Source organism: Dipodomys spectabilis, unplaced genomic scaffold (genome assembly GCF_019054845.1).
Source record: "Dipodomys spectabilis isolate Male_0828 unplaced genomic scaffold, ASM1905484v1 ptg001821l, whole genome shotgun sequence".
In the NCBI taxonomy this organism is placed as follows: domain Eukaryota; kingdom Metazoa; phylum Chordata; class Mammalia; order Rodentia; family Heteromyidae; genus Dipodomys; species Dipodomys spectabilis.
The window spans coordinates 1-14,896 of NW_024872498.1; the positions used below are offsets into that span (position 1 = coordinate 1).

A 14,896-nucleotide genomic window follows, 5' to 3' on the forward strand; every position below is an offset into this window, starting at 1 on the left:
AAATTAAAGAAAGGTTGGACATATGTGTCTATTCTTATAGTAGAGATACGTTTTCTTCACTACTAAACATGGTAATAAAATTCAAATCTAATATGAGGGCTCAAGCTACACCATTTTTCAAGATTATTCTAACTGACCTACATTCCTTGAATTTATATAGGAGTTCATTGAGCAAGTGGACCAATATTCTGTAGAGATATCTACATGTTTGATAGTCACTCATATTTTTCACCTTGTGGAAACACAAGACCCCAGATATTATATATAGAAAAATGTCTTTATGGAATGCTAGAAGCAACTAAAACTAATTTAGGAATGAGTTAAGATTTAGATAATACTATAGCCTAATAAATCTGAATGATAACGACTTGAGATGTACTACAGAGGAGAGTGAGAGGGAATAGGATGATGGACCACATAGGAGCTGTATGTCATTGGTATTGTGTTTCAAAAAACAGAAAGACTTCAGAGAAGAGAAGGAGGAAAATAATCGATGTGTCCTGAATCAAGTTTTTTTTTTAATACACAAAATAGTGTGTACTGAGAGTCAGAAAAGGTGGGAAAAAATAAAATAGAAAATAAAGCATTGTATAGACCTCTTACAATGTAAAGATATTGCAATAGGAATATGATAATTAATTTCCTAATAAATAAGAGAAAGAATAGGTAAACTCTGAAGGCAAATTCAATGAAGAGAGAAAATAAGCAAAGTAAAACCTTTATCAATAACAAACACAAGAGTTTGTAAGTGGAAAGGCAATGGAAATATTCTAAGTAACACTAAAATAACAATAAAAATTGCTATCGTGGATAGAATATAGTACACATTTCATTATATATTACTTTGAAAAAACATACTAGCAAAGAAAATTTAAAAGTCATAATTTAAAAAACTATTTACATTCTAACTAAACAATATGTTCAGTGGTAAAACCTTGGCCTGGCATATGTGAAACAATGGTGTGATCTCCCAAGCATTACAAAGTACACAGAAAGCACACACACATAGAAACCACATAAACACACACACACATACACACCACATCCATTCATTTGGAATATTGATATTTTCATATTAAACAGAGAAAATTTTTACAAATAGTAAAAGTAGGTTAATATATGAAATCAAAACATTGCTCATAATATTTAAAAGTAGTAGAAATAAAATAATCACAATATACTTGGATTGTTATGGATTAAGTAAATTGAAAATTAAGAAATAGAAGACATGAGAATCTTCGCAAACAAGTTTTAAATAATAAACATTGTGAAACATATATGCTTTTATTTTGACAAAACATTGATGTTACTGTTGTTTTAACTCAAGATTTAGAATATGATATCCATGCACTCTACATCCCGCTATGAATGGCTATATCTCTAATCATTTCACTCCGGATATTTTTATAATAAGGTCTCATAGTTTCTCAGGCTTTCCCGAATTACAAACCCTATTTGCAGTTCCTACCAGAGCTAGAAAATGGAAGCCCCAAGTCACCATGCCTATCTTAAACATTTTTAATTCAAGTACAAATATTTACAAAAAAGTGACCAGGTAATGAAGCCTTTCTTAATAAAGTATGTGCTTTTTGAAAATACAGTAAGTATTTGTTACCTGGAAAAATATGTTTAGAACTATAAGAAAATAAATTTATTTAAATTCACTGACCATATAAAAATTAAGAAAATAATTTTAAATATTCACATGCTAAATATTTTTAAAGCAAAATATATGTGTCTGAATAATTTACATGTGTAAAAATCATGCAAAATTAAATCAACTAATCCTACCACTCTGAAAAATTACATTAAAGAAACAAAAGAAAATAAGTAATTAAGTTCAAAATTTGAAATTTAGAAAATAAAATGAAGTGTACACTTAGTTGACTTAAGTAACTGTAAACCCTCTGTATATAAATTTTATAATAAAAACGCATGAACAAAAAAAGCAAAAGTACCCATTGATCAATAGCAACAGCAACAGCAACAGCATCAGAAGTTGTTTGAGTATACAAAAAAAAATCGATGAGGGGATAACAATGTTCTTTCCATAAGAAATGTACTCATAACCTTACTCAAGTCACTGTAACCACTGTGTACATCACCTTTACAATAAAATTAAATAGAAATTAAAAATAAACCAAATAATATACCTATTAAAATTCTTAGAAGATATTGGTTAAAAACTTTGTAAGAAACTGCCCCACGTACTCAAGGAATATACGTTGGTGATAATATTTAAATACTTAAATTTCAGCAGAGAAGAAAAAAGTTTAAAAACTGTTACAAAGTAAAGCAATAAATCAGAATATATTACTATAATAAACATTAGATTAATTTTCAGTGGTAGACAAATATGTACGAAATGAGGCAATTTGACATTCGTTTGCACTTAATAAGAGAAAAAATTTTCTAGGTCTTTTAAATATATAATAAGTTTAATGAAGAAACTATTCTGTCACATTATATGATAATGAGATAAAGATGATTTTAGAGCAAACAACAGATTGTACTAAGTTTTGGATGAAAATGTATATACTTATTTTGGTTTTAGTAAATTGTGGGGATTTCCACTTGGGATATTGTTCTTGCTAGGATGGCATAATATCAGTGGTTAATATTAAGATAGTGGTTCCCTTTCCACAAGAACATGAACCTGATCTGTCCTTTGTGCCTTCATATCACCAATGGCATCAGAGTTGCACACCAACTTGTCTAGTTTCCTACCTTGGCTGGCCTGGATCCTGCAGTCCTTCCCATCTGAGTCTCTAGGATAGTGCAGGATGGTGGAAATGATACAATGAACCCAACTATAGATTGAGAAGGAAGTCCACTAAAATTTGTCCTGGGTTCTGTTCTCAAGCCTCCTCAATAGTTAAGAGTACAGATGGGAACCTCTGATGCAAAACAGTAACAATATTTTTAAAGCAATTAGACATATACATGACTTAGACTTGTGATTACCTCAAGAAAAGAATAAAAGAGCAGTGAAGCCTAGTGGACAGGCAGAATTTTAACTAGCTACTTAGAGGCTGAATCAGCTTAGCTAGCTACTTGAGAGGCTGAGATCTGAAGAGCACTGTTCAAAGCCAGTCCCATCATGAAAATACATGCGATTATCTCCAAAAAACCAGAAGTGAAGCAATGGCTCAAGTGGTAGAGCAATATCCTGGGGCACAGAAGCTTAGGCATAATGCCCAGGCACTATCAAGCCACAAGAATGATGACTGCATGCATGAGAACACGCACATGCGCATGTGTGTACAGGCACGTGCACATACTCACACACATACACACAAATATGTATTTCAATACAGAGTTCTTTAATTTTTAACCTTGCTGTAATTTATTTCCCTGTATTAGTTCACAAATTAACAAAACCAACTAAGCACCAGTTTACATACAACTCGTTACGTTTTTCTAAAGTGTACTCTCTTTTTGGAAGCCTGCTTTTATTTGATCCAAATGTCAATTATTCAGGAGGTCAAATCATCTCCTTCAACTCGGTAGTGTTAGATGATTGCTTAGGTTCTTCCTAGCAATTTGATTTTGAGAAATCCTGCATAAAGCAACATATTTCTTTCATGAGAAGGGAAGCCACTGTCAAACAATTAATGATAGGTTTTTCTCCTCCAGGCAAGCATCTGTAGTTTTATTATCTTCATATAATTCATGATCTGTCTGTGTATCCCAAAGACAACTGTGAAAATAAAAAGACTTTTCTCAGCAACTTAGCATTTGTATACCATTAATAAATATGAAGGTGTTTAAATATTACTGAAATTGCTTTGGACTAAGTAATGTTCACCTTCACTATCTTGCGAAAGAAGAATTGGTTTCTCAGCACTTTAGGTAAGAACTTGCGTGAAAGAAACAAAAGGAAAAGTGAAGAAAAACTCAACACATACATTCAAATGAAAGAAAACAACCCCCCCCCAAAACCACAAATTAATTCAGTACTTAAGAACCTGCAGGAAATGCAAAGATTTTTTAAAAAATCAGCTATGATAAGCTTATGAAAATCCTGACTATATGAGAGTGTACTGTTGTGAGGATAGTGGTTAAAGTCCAGACTGGGTAGAAAGATCTGTACACAATTCCAGGCATCTGTTATTCTAAATTCCAGGAAGAATAACATCAAGTGGGCTGAGCCCACGATTACACACAAGTAGGAAGCCAGATTCTATCTGAAAATTAATCAGGATCATTTAGGGTTGGGGCATGACAAAGTGGTAAGAACACCCATTTATGAGACACAAGACACTCAATTCAAGCTCTAATATTATGGGTATTAAAGAAAAAAGCTATGACTTTAATGGTATAATTGTAAAATTTGAGTATTTGGGTGGACTAAAATCCATGAAAGAGATAGAATGAACCCATGTTGCAATGCTTTCTACTTAAGTGATAATGTATGTGGTACTCCATACATAATAGTGTTACCTTGCAAATGAAAATGGATGTGAATTTGGGTGATGGAAATACTCTATTTACACAGGGGTAAATTAAATAGACTTTTTAGGGTAGATTGTAGTTCTTGAACTAAGAGCCTGAGTGATGTCCCTGAGCTTTTTCTCTCTAAGCTACCACTCTACTCTTTTGAGCACAGTTCCAATTCTGATTTTCTTTTAGTTGTTTGGAGATAAGAGGCTCTTGGACTTTCCTGCCCAGGATGGCTTCAAACTATGATCATTATATCTCAGCCTCCTGAGTAACCAGGACTCCAGGCATGAGCCATTGATGTTTTTATAATTTAGTAAATTGTTACAGAAGTTATAAATTAGCATTATAACCTGTATAATATATGTGTGTATGTATATATCAATGCATACAGATATAAATAATTTTGGGAGGTTTGGTCGTGGGGCCTGAACTCTGGGCCTGGATGCTGTTTGTCAGCTCTTCAGCTCAAGGCTAGCTCTACCACTTGAGCCACAGGGCCACTTCCAGCTTTTTCCTTTTTTTGCTTATGTGGTGCTGAGGAATTGAACCCAGGGTCTCATGCATGCAAGGCAAGCGCTTCAACACTGAGCCACCTTCCTATCCTCAGATAGAAATATTTAATATATTTTTGTATCTATAGTAGGTTTATGAAATTATCATTGGTTATAAAATAAAATGGAAACAAAAGTTAATGATGAATAATACAAGGATTTGTCAAATGTTTCTTGTTGAATTGAATATGTATTGCAAGAATCAGTTTGGGAAAACCAATTTTACTTTAACAAAACAAATAATGGCTATTAATTTCAATCCATGTATTGCCCATATCATGGATCCTCACACATGAGTGTCAAAATCAAACTACACTTTTTTGCCTTTGTATTTAAATCACCTGTTATAATTTAGGAGATAGATGAAGCAATCAAATAAAGATTAAAATAATAGTGGGTCTATGAATTAGAGCTGAAAAAGATTTTAAATATGATAATAGGCAATTACATTGCATATTTCTTACTTTTACTCTATTGTCATGTCCCTCATTCCCACATTAGGAAAGTACATCAAAGGTTCTCACTAAATTATGTGTACAATTATGAAAAAAATGTATTGAAAAATATGGGCACCGTGTGGTTTTAGCTTATTGAGACCATTAGGGGTTAGTTTGTTTTTGAAGACTTGCAACACGTTGTGATGGAGATGAAGGGAGGAATGTGCATATTCTGTAAAATTGGCTAGAGGATTGCTCCCAAAAAGATAGGGATGAATTCTTCCAAAAGATTACAATAAAATCACTTTCACAATCATGTTCACTGCTGCATGATTCACCATAGCCAAGTTATGGAAACAGTCCAGATGCCTTTTGGCGGATGGAGGGTTGGAGAATGTGTAGAACATATACACAACTGAATTGCACCCATCCATTATAAAGACTGTTAAATCATTTGTGATGAAATAGATAGATCTAAAAATATGTTAAGTAAGTTAATTCAGAACCAGTCACACAAAGGACCCATGTTCCGTGGTGTATTTTGAAGCCAAAATTTATGCAAGTTTAGACAACAGTATTAACCAACCCATGATATTTGCTGAGGATTAGTTAAAAGGTTTATTTTCTTATAAAATGGAACTTTTAATCCTACAAAATGAATATCAGAAAACTATCACTTGGAAGGTGTGAGGGGAAGTCAAAGGGAAGGAATAAAGAGAGCTATGAAGGAAGACAATGAAGGCATAATATTCAATGCAGATAGTATGAAACTAGAAAAAATAAAGTGGGGTGAGGTTTGGAAGTGTGTGGGAAAGTTATTTAACGATCCATTGTACTTATAAACTGATTTGTTGAAGGGAAATTCCTTCATACAACTATTTAATAAGAATATAATTAAAAACAATGGAGATATCTGATCTTAAACTGTGTTCTCTTAAACCATGAGTCAATATAATAATTTCCTCCTCAGAAATTTTACCTGCAGGTATTTTTCTCACAATGCAATGAATATCAATTCACCACATTGCATATCCTAAATAGACACAATATAAAAATCACAGTAAAAATATTAGAATCATCACATGATAATATAACAAGTAGAAAGTATCAAATACTGCTTGTTTTTCCAAGCACTTTACCTATGATATCTAATTTAATACTCACAATATTACCATAAAATGGAACTACTTCTATTTTTAATTCTCAGATGATGATATTGAAGACTTCTGAGTTGGAATTACTATTACAACATTGCACACATGTTAAGTGTTAGCATGTGGCTCATTCCCACCATATCAAATAAACTCATTCTATTTTATGACTAAAATACCAGCACTCAATCTACTAATTCTAAGAAAATTGCCCAAAATTGTTGGGCACACTCTAATAATATATCCCTTTAACTTTGTTAGGAAATAGGTAACAGGTAGATGCCGGTGGCTCACGTCTGAAATCCAAGCTAGTCAGGGGGCTGAGATCTGAGGATCACAGTTCAAAGCCAGCCCGGACAGGAAAGACTGTGAGACTCTTATCTCTAATAAACCACTAGTAAACTGGAAGTGGCACTGTGGCTCAAGAGGCAGAGCGTTCACCTTGAGTGGAAGAGCACAGGGACACTGCCCAAGCCCAGAGTTCAAGCCCCATGACTGACCAAAAAAAAAAGAAAATAAGTAACTGTAATATGAAAACTCTAAGTTCATAATCAATTTATACTTCCCTGGCGAAAGGAACTGCTCAACTATAACATTCTTGATTTCTCGCTCAAAATAGTAGAAATCATATACTATCCCATGACTGAACTCTGCACTGCCTGGGGACCACATCTCTGTTTAACACAGTCATAGTGAAAGAACGACCTGCCAAATCCTGTTGGAAACAGACTGCAGATCTTATGGAAACAATCATTTCCACATTGCTCACCTAAGTTGTTTACCATTAGATGTATTTTGATTGCTTTTACACCCAACATTTTGAGAGAAATGTATTACTTTAAAATGTTCTTAAAGCAAGACTGATATAAAAATCACATTTGAACCCAGATAAATATTTTACGTTTCATATACCCCAAAATGCAGTCTGGCCTATCATTAATGTTAGGAACAAGAGGTTAAAACTCATAGACACCAAGACTTACATATGAATTTAAGACTCTCCAACTTGTGAATACAATTGGTTTAAAAAGACATCAATACTACTGCATTTTTTCAAAATGTGTTATGAGAATGATAATGATAAACTATTAACACTTGAAAATAACTTATTTTCTTGGGCGTAGGACACAAAACACAAGATTAATCCTAATCATTTTAAAGACCTTTATTTATACTACAAATTCACTCTTCTACGTATACAGATTCTAAAACTAACTAAAGTTAAGAGACACAAAGGAAATAATTTAACTGCATCATCTATATTCAAAGGACTGTGTTAATAGAAAACAAAGTTATACTAATAATTAGCTTATGAAATTCACTTACATTCTATTATTCTATTTCATTTACTTTCATAAAAATTGGGTTTTCATAAAATGATGCATAAAAAGCCTATATACCTACTTACATGTTCAGATCTTAACAATATTTATTTCGAAATGTCTTCAGCTCTACAGTCAATGAACTGAAATAATACTTAAATAGTCAAAATTTTTTCAGAAATTTAGGACTCGCTCTGGGATGTTATTTATATTGGAAAAGATATTTAAAAAGCCTTATTTGTTAAAGTTGCAATAGTTAATCCCACAAAAGAGCCATTCGTGAAGATCCCTTTGCATGTACAAAACAACTTCAAATACATCCACCATTTGGAGATGACACATGATTTTGTTTGTTTGTTTTTGAAAGGAATATCTAACAAGCGTATCCACAATACTGATTTTCAGGCAATAAGATGGGATATTCAAATGTAATATGGAGTTGATTATCTCTTAGAATAGATATGATCTTACTAAGAAAGTTATTTTCAACAGAAATCTGGAAAGAGTTTATCGACCTTGTGTTTCACAGGAATAACCAGAGAGTAATACTTGTTTGGTCAAGTCAGTCAAACCCACTTCATGAGTATATCTTAAATGTATAAAAAATTTAAGAGATCAAATACATATTTTGTACTGACAGCTTACACCAATAACTTACTACCTAATTATGTCTGTATCTTCTCACCTAACATATAATAAGTGCTGAAAGCGGTCTCTTTTATCTAACTTAATGTTGTAAATGCTTTGATTATGATGATGTTATTATTTGACAACTAAAATGTACAGAAGGGTGGTTCCATAGAAATGACATGACAGATACTGATAAATAAAATATTGCAACACAGTTAGATCTTTTCAGCCTCAACTTGTTCACAATGGCAAGCAACATTGCAACAGCACACACGTACATATACACATACACACATGTGTGCACATGTACACACACACATATACAGGCATGCTAAATTCAGGGTTTATTGTACAAAAAAGTTCAAATAAAATATTAGTGATTAGGACAAATGATAATTTACCTCATTACAAAATAATACACAATCCCGTCACCACGGGTGTTACATTTTACTTGCCTCACCACATGTGACCACTTAATTTATTTTAATTAAGTAATTCATTCATTTGTTTGGTGCTAATACTAAGGCTTGAACTTAGGGCCTGGCTCTGTCCCAGAATTTGTTGGGGTTTTTTTGTTTTAGTTTTCTCAAGGCTAGCATTTTACCGCTTGTACCACAGTACCATTTCTAGCTTTTGCTGGTTACCTTCAAATCAGAATCTAATGGATTTTTTTAATTTGTTCTTTTTTGGGGGTGTGGGTCCGGTCTTGGGGCCTGAACTCTGGGTATGTGTGCTGTCCCTCAGCTCTTCAGCTTAAGGCTAGCGCTCTACCACTTGAGCCACTGTGCCACTTCTGGCTTTTTTTCTTTTTGCTTATGTGGTGCTGGGGAATCAAACACAGGGCCTCATGCATTCAAGGCAAGAGCTCTACCACTGAGCCACCTTCCCAGCCCTTGGACTTTTTGTTTCTTGGTCTGGTTTCAAACCTCAATCGTAAGATTTCATCTTTCTGATTAGCTAGGATTAAAGAAATGAGCCATCAGCGTGGCTTCTATTATTCTTTTATGCTTATCTAATGCACATATTTAAATAGTAATTTAAAACATAGATGATAAAAGCAAGATGTGCAGTGATGATATTGTTCTGTCAGAAATTCAAGTTAGTAATATAAATTTCTTCATAAGATCATTTGCAAAAAATATCATGATATAGTGTAAGAGAACTTACTATTGAACATATAAGCTTTAAGAGCTTTCTAATGGATCCAATATTTATTGTTACTCAACATTATAAAAAAATGTATAGTGCTGTAGTAAAATCGAAGTCCTTTGCATGACTACTTAAATTCTTTTGTTTTTTTTTTTTTTAAAGACACTTGTTTTCATCTAATAAAGTAGGCCTGTCTATTGTTTTCATGTGATTTTGGTGATTGAAGGTGCTTAATGAGATGTCAAAACATATTAGTAGTCCTTTGCTATCTATTCTCGCTTTTTCTTCTTAGAGAATATAATCAAAACAATAGTTCGGGCTGGGAAGGTGGCTCAGTGGTAGAGCGCTTGCCTTGCATGCCTGAGGCCTTGGGTTCTATTCCTCAGCATCACATAAGCAAAAAGAAAAAAGCCAGAAGTGGCACTGTGGCTCAAGTGGTAGAGCGCTAGCCTTGAGCTGAGGGACAGTGCCCAAGCCCAGAGTTCAGGCCCCATGCCCGGACCCAAAAACAAACAAACAAACAGCAGTTCAGAATCAGCATAATATTATTGTTACATAATTATCCTAATTTATTTTGCTTTTATGTTTTTGGTTTCCTCATTTCACTTTCTGCTTTGACATTTCCCAGATCATTTTTATAGAAGTCATTATTTCATGTTTTCTAATTCCTAGAATAAGCTGCACATAAAGACACCCATGGTCCTCATTTTGAGTCTGTACCTTTTAATATTGAGGAACATCTTTCCTCTGCTCTCCATAAATTCCCTACTCTCAAGTTAGAATAATTTTGAGTAGTAATAATGGAAAAAGAGAATAGAAATCATGGTGAAAAAACATATGCAGAAAATTCACTGGATATTTCTGACCAGTTCAATCTATGTAGGGAAATACATGGACACCTTATTCCCATTGACATTCAAAGTCTCTGGTTAGGCAATTATGATGAAAATGAGGAACAAGATGAACAAGTGAGGAATGATATCAATTGCAAGAATTAAATGGAGAAGGATCCAAACAAATTTTTTCTTTGGGCTGCTGAAAATAATCAGCTTACTACAGTGTGGAGACTACTTTCCTAAAAGGCCACTCATGTGAATACTAGGGATGACGATGAATATACCCAACTTCATCAGGAAGCCTACAGTGGACACTTAGACATTGTCCATGAGTTGGTGGCTCAGCGACAGATGCAGTAACTGTAGATGGCTGGACACCCCAGCACAATGCATATATATGGAATAATACCAGTGTGGCTTCTTTTTTACTTCATCATGATGCAGATACCAATGCCAAAACTAAAGGCCTCTTGACCCCCTTGCATCTTGATGCTGAGAATTGAGATAGCAAAGATACTTTGGATCTCCTTCTGTTGAACCCTTATGTCAATCCAGGCCTGAAGAACAACTTGGAAGAAACTGCATTTGATATGGCCAAAAGGAAAAGTATGTATCACTACATCTTTGAAGTTGTGGAAGGCTGTACAAATTGTTCTCCTCAGTCCTAATGGTTTGGTTAAGTTTCTTAATTTTCAAAAATGACAGTCCATCCTTTTATGTCCTTACAAAATATTTTCACAATCTAAATAAAAGAAATCTCGTTGTTGTTGGTTTTTTTTTTTTTTATTTGGTTGGTTGTGGGGCTTGAAGTCTGGGCCTGGGTGCTATACCTGTGCTCTTCGGCTGAAAGAGAGTGCTCTACCACTTACACCACAGCTCCACTTCCAGTTTTCTAGTGGTTTATTGGAGATAAGAATCTCACGGACTTTCCTGCTCGGGCTGGCTTTGAACCGAGATCCTCAGATCTCAGCCTCTTGTGTAGCTAGGATTATAGGCATGGCTACTGGCACCTGGCAACAACAATCTCTTACTGTAAAAATTCATGGATTCTGTGGAATACTTCCAAGTGAATTGCCTGCATTTGATGTCAAAATATATTCAAGAGTTTTTATATACATCTATAATGATTTCTGCAGAGTTGGTTATTTTTTAATCAGAAATAATTTTAACTTATCTTTTGAAATGAGTAGTAGAGAAACTGAAGTATTTCTGGTCATTGTCTGAAAATAGTCTATTTAAAAATATTCTATAATCTATGTTTGTATAATGTCCATAATCTTTTTTTATTCTCTCCTAGATATACTCTAAATTCTACATTGTTTTATAATATATAGGTTCATTAGCATGTCCTTTCAGACTGCATTCCAGATAGAAACATTTTAAGATTCTTTTTTTTCCTAGGTCCTTATACTATTTTATTTCTTTGGGAGAAAGTGACAAAGTTGTCTATTTTCAACAGTTTTGTAAAGGTTATGCTATGTAAAGGCCTTTCTAAGGTGAAGATTTTATACACTGAGGTCAAACTAACTTTTAATTATATGAATTACATGTATTATTACATTTGTAATTTTGTAATCAGCTTTTTAATAACTGTTTTTCATTTCTTGAATCTGAAGAATGAAAAATATGGAATACTTCACAAATTTTCATATCATCCTTGTGCAAGTGCCATGTTAATCTCTGTATTTTAATTTGGGTATACGTGTTGCTGAAGCATGTAGTGTCCTCTAAATTTAAGTAGTTAATGATGCAATCTTTAAACAGGCTTATATCCTTGGGTGCCTATTTGTAACAAGGAAACCTTATTGTTCCTAACAATGCGATTGATCTTATTTCCCTAAAATTCTGTGAATACTGGAAAAAATTATATTGTTCAGTCGATTGCTCACATTTGAAATATTTTGTGTCAATAATTATTTTAAGTCTTTTTCATTTGGGATTTGATTGTAATTTCAAAAATTTATAGCTAGGTCCAAAGGTGATGGCTTTTTCAAGTACTTATTTATCCAACTGAGTTACCTTTGTGGAGCTAATGGATTGAAGGTAAGCCTTGATTAAGAGCTACTTCTAAACCTCTACAGCTGAAATTTTCCCAAATGAGGTCTTACAGGCACAAATATCTCCCTGACTCTTTACCCTTCTTCCATGTAGGAGCAGACCAACCAGAATATCTTACCCTGACACCCTAGATTGTCTTACTTGAACAAAACAAATCTTAGTTACAAGGGATCATAGAGAGATGAACATTTCAGACAGAACTGTTCAGACTAGAACGTATTTATCAAAATATAATTGTTTATTTTACCTACCATTTCAAAAGTAGCTAAAGACAAGGGGGAGAATAAATTGTTCATATGCATTTATTACCTAATGTCCTGGCCTGTCTACCATCCAACCATGCAGGAATTACAATACTGCCTTTCTATCATCAAATATTTTCATAGTTGCAGTGGAAGTCCCTATGTTTCTCCTCATTATTAGGCCTTAAATTGTTAATGTTTTAATCACCATGTTTCCTCTTGCTTCCAGGTTATAAATTTACAAATGGTAAAGCTTTAGGTCTAACCCTATCAAACACTAAGTTAGAGAAAAAAGAATAATATTTTGAAACATAGTTGCCTTTGAAACCCTAACCACAACAGAGCAATGCAAAACATGTGCCTTTTTATTATATTATACATAGTTATCTATTTTATATTTATATGTGCTGATTTCATACTTCACACAGTGAAACTTACTAGAATTAGTTGATAATTTGGCAAATTGATATTTATTTATTACAATAAATAAAATTGGAATATGAATAATTAGGTTTAGAAAATATTTTAGAATATAAAAGTTATCAGTACCATGTCTTCGGTATAAATTTGTGATACCTTGTAAGTGTTCTTGATCTTCTGAATTCACATGGTAAAAAACAATGTTTTCCTCTAATCTATAAGGGATTTTACTCTGCTTCTCATGCATCATGGAAACAGAAAATAATTCAAGACCCATCTCAATTTCTCATTTCCTATATTTCAGGGCCCAAATATCTTGAGATGCAGAAATTAGCAGTAAGCAATTGTGAAATTCAAGGCAACTTAAAAGGAAGGAAGAGATCACAAAATCTGAGAGAAGGTACTGTAATTCAAATTTTCAATTTACAGATGACCAGCCATTATGAGTGAACAAGATCTCAAAGTGTCATAAGATTATTTTTAGTACCTCTCCTCTAATGATTAATGAAAGATTTCAGTCCAGCATAAATTGGTTAAAAAATAGTTCCTGGAAGAATAGATCCATAATTGGTCTACCAAGTCATGGAAAACTTGACTTAGAGGTCAAATGTAATTCAGAAAAACATTAATTGAAAAGCTCCTTAGTGCTTCAAAACACAGGTACTTCAGTACAACTTGGTTCTGTGCTATAAAAATGTTGTCACACTCAAACCAATGTTAACATACATTTAATCTGAAAATGTATTCCTTTTCAAATAAACTTTTTAAAATCACATTCTCCAAAATAACATTTGACAATTAGATGATATTTAGTGACATTACAAGTTTTTCAATTGTAGAGAGGAAGTTAAATAGAGTTGATTTATTTACCCAGCACTAATGCCAAATAGGTTCGACCATTTATTATACTGTAGAAATAGTACAACCCACCACTTTTGTTGTTCAGTAGGTACCTTCCAGAAATGTGTTAAATAGATCAGCCTCCCATATTTCAAACCCAAAAGTTAGCTAATAAAGTAAATTTCATCGCTTAATAAGGTACATTTTAAAAAGTCACAAATAATTGCCTTATCATATGTTGTTTTATGTTTTCCCTATCTGTCTAACATAGTAAGAAATATGACTTTATGTCTTGAATTTGGATACTCTTCAGAGATATGACATAAAATCTGTCTGCTATTTCTATCATATTTCTCTATAGTAGTAAATTTTAGTTTACTTCTTTTTCCAAAACTCATACATAGAATAAAGTATTATCCCATGTTAAGTTAAATAATCACACACTATTGTACAAAGCCATTTATAAAAATTGGTAGTTAGGAATATATTTTTAAACTTTCTTGTTGACTAAAGATGAATCTTCCAAATGGATGAGAATAACAGCATGTCTAGGTATTTCACGTCTCCAGACTTGCAAATTGTTATTGCAGATGAATGAATTATGGAAATAAAAGCTGACATCAGTTCAAGTATATGCAGCATTGACATTCCATGGAATGTATATAAACCTGTCAAAATATCAACAGACAGTTTAACAGAATGACCATTAGGAATTTGAAACCAGAGAGGAATAATAGTAAAGACATGGAATTAATGAAAAATGGAACAAGGGAGATGTACAAGTACTTACGTTGAAAACAAAAATTGCAACTTTGGT

At 33.2% G+C, this 14,896-nt stretch overlaps 1 pseudogene; it reads right to left on the minus strand.

The window, feature by feature from the left end:
• Window positions 1–12,139: 12,139 nt before the first annotated feature.
• LOC122103126 lies at window positions 12,140–12,236 on the minus strand (annotated as a pseudogene).
• Between the last annotated feature and the right edge of the window lie 2,660 nt (window positions 12,237–14,896).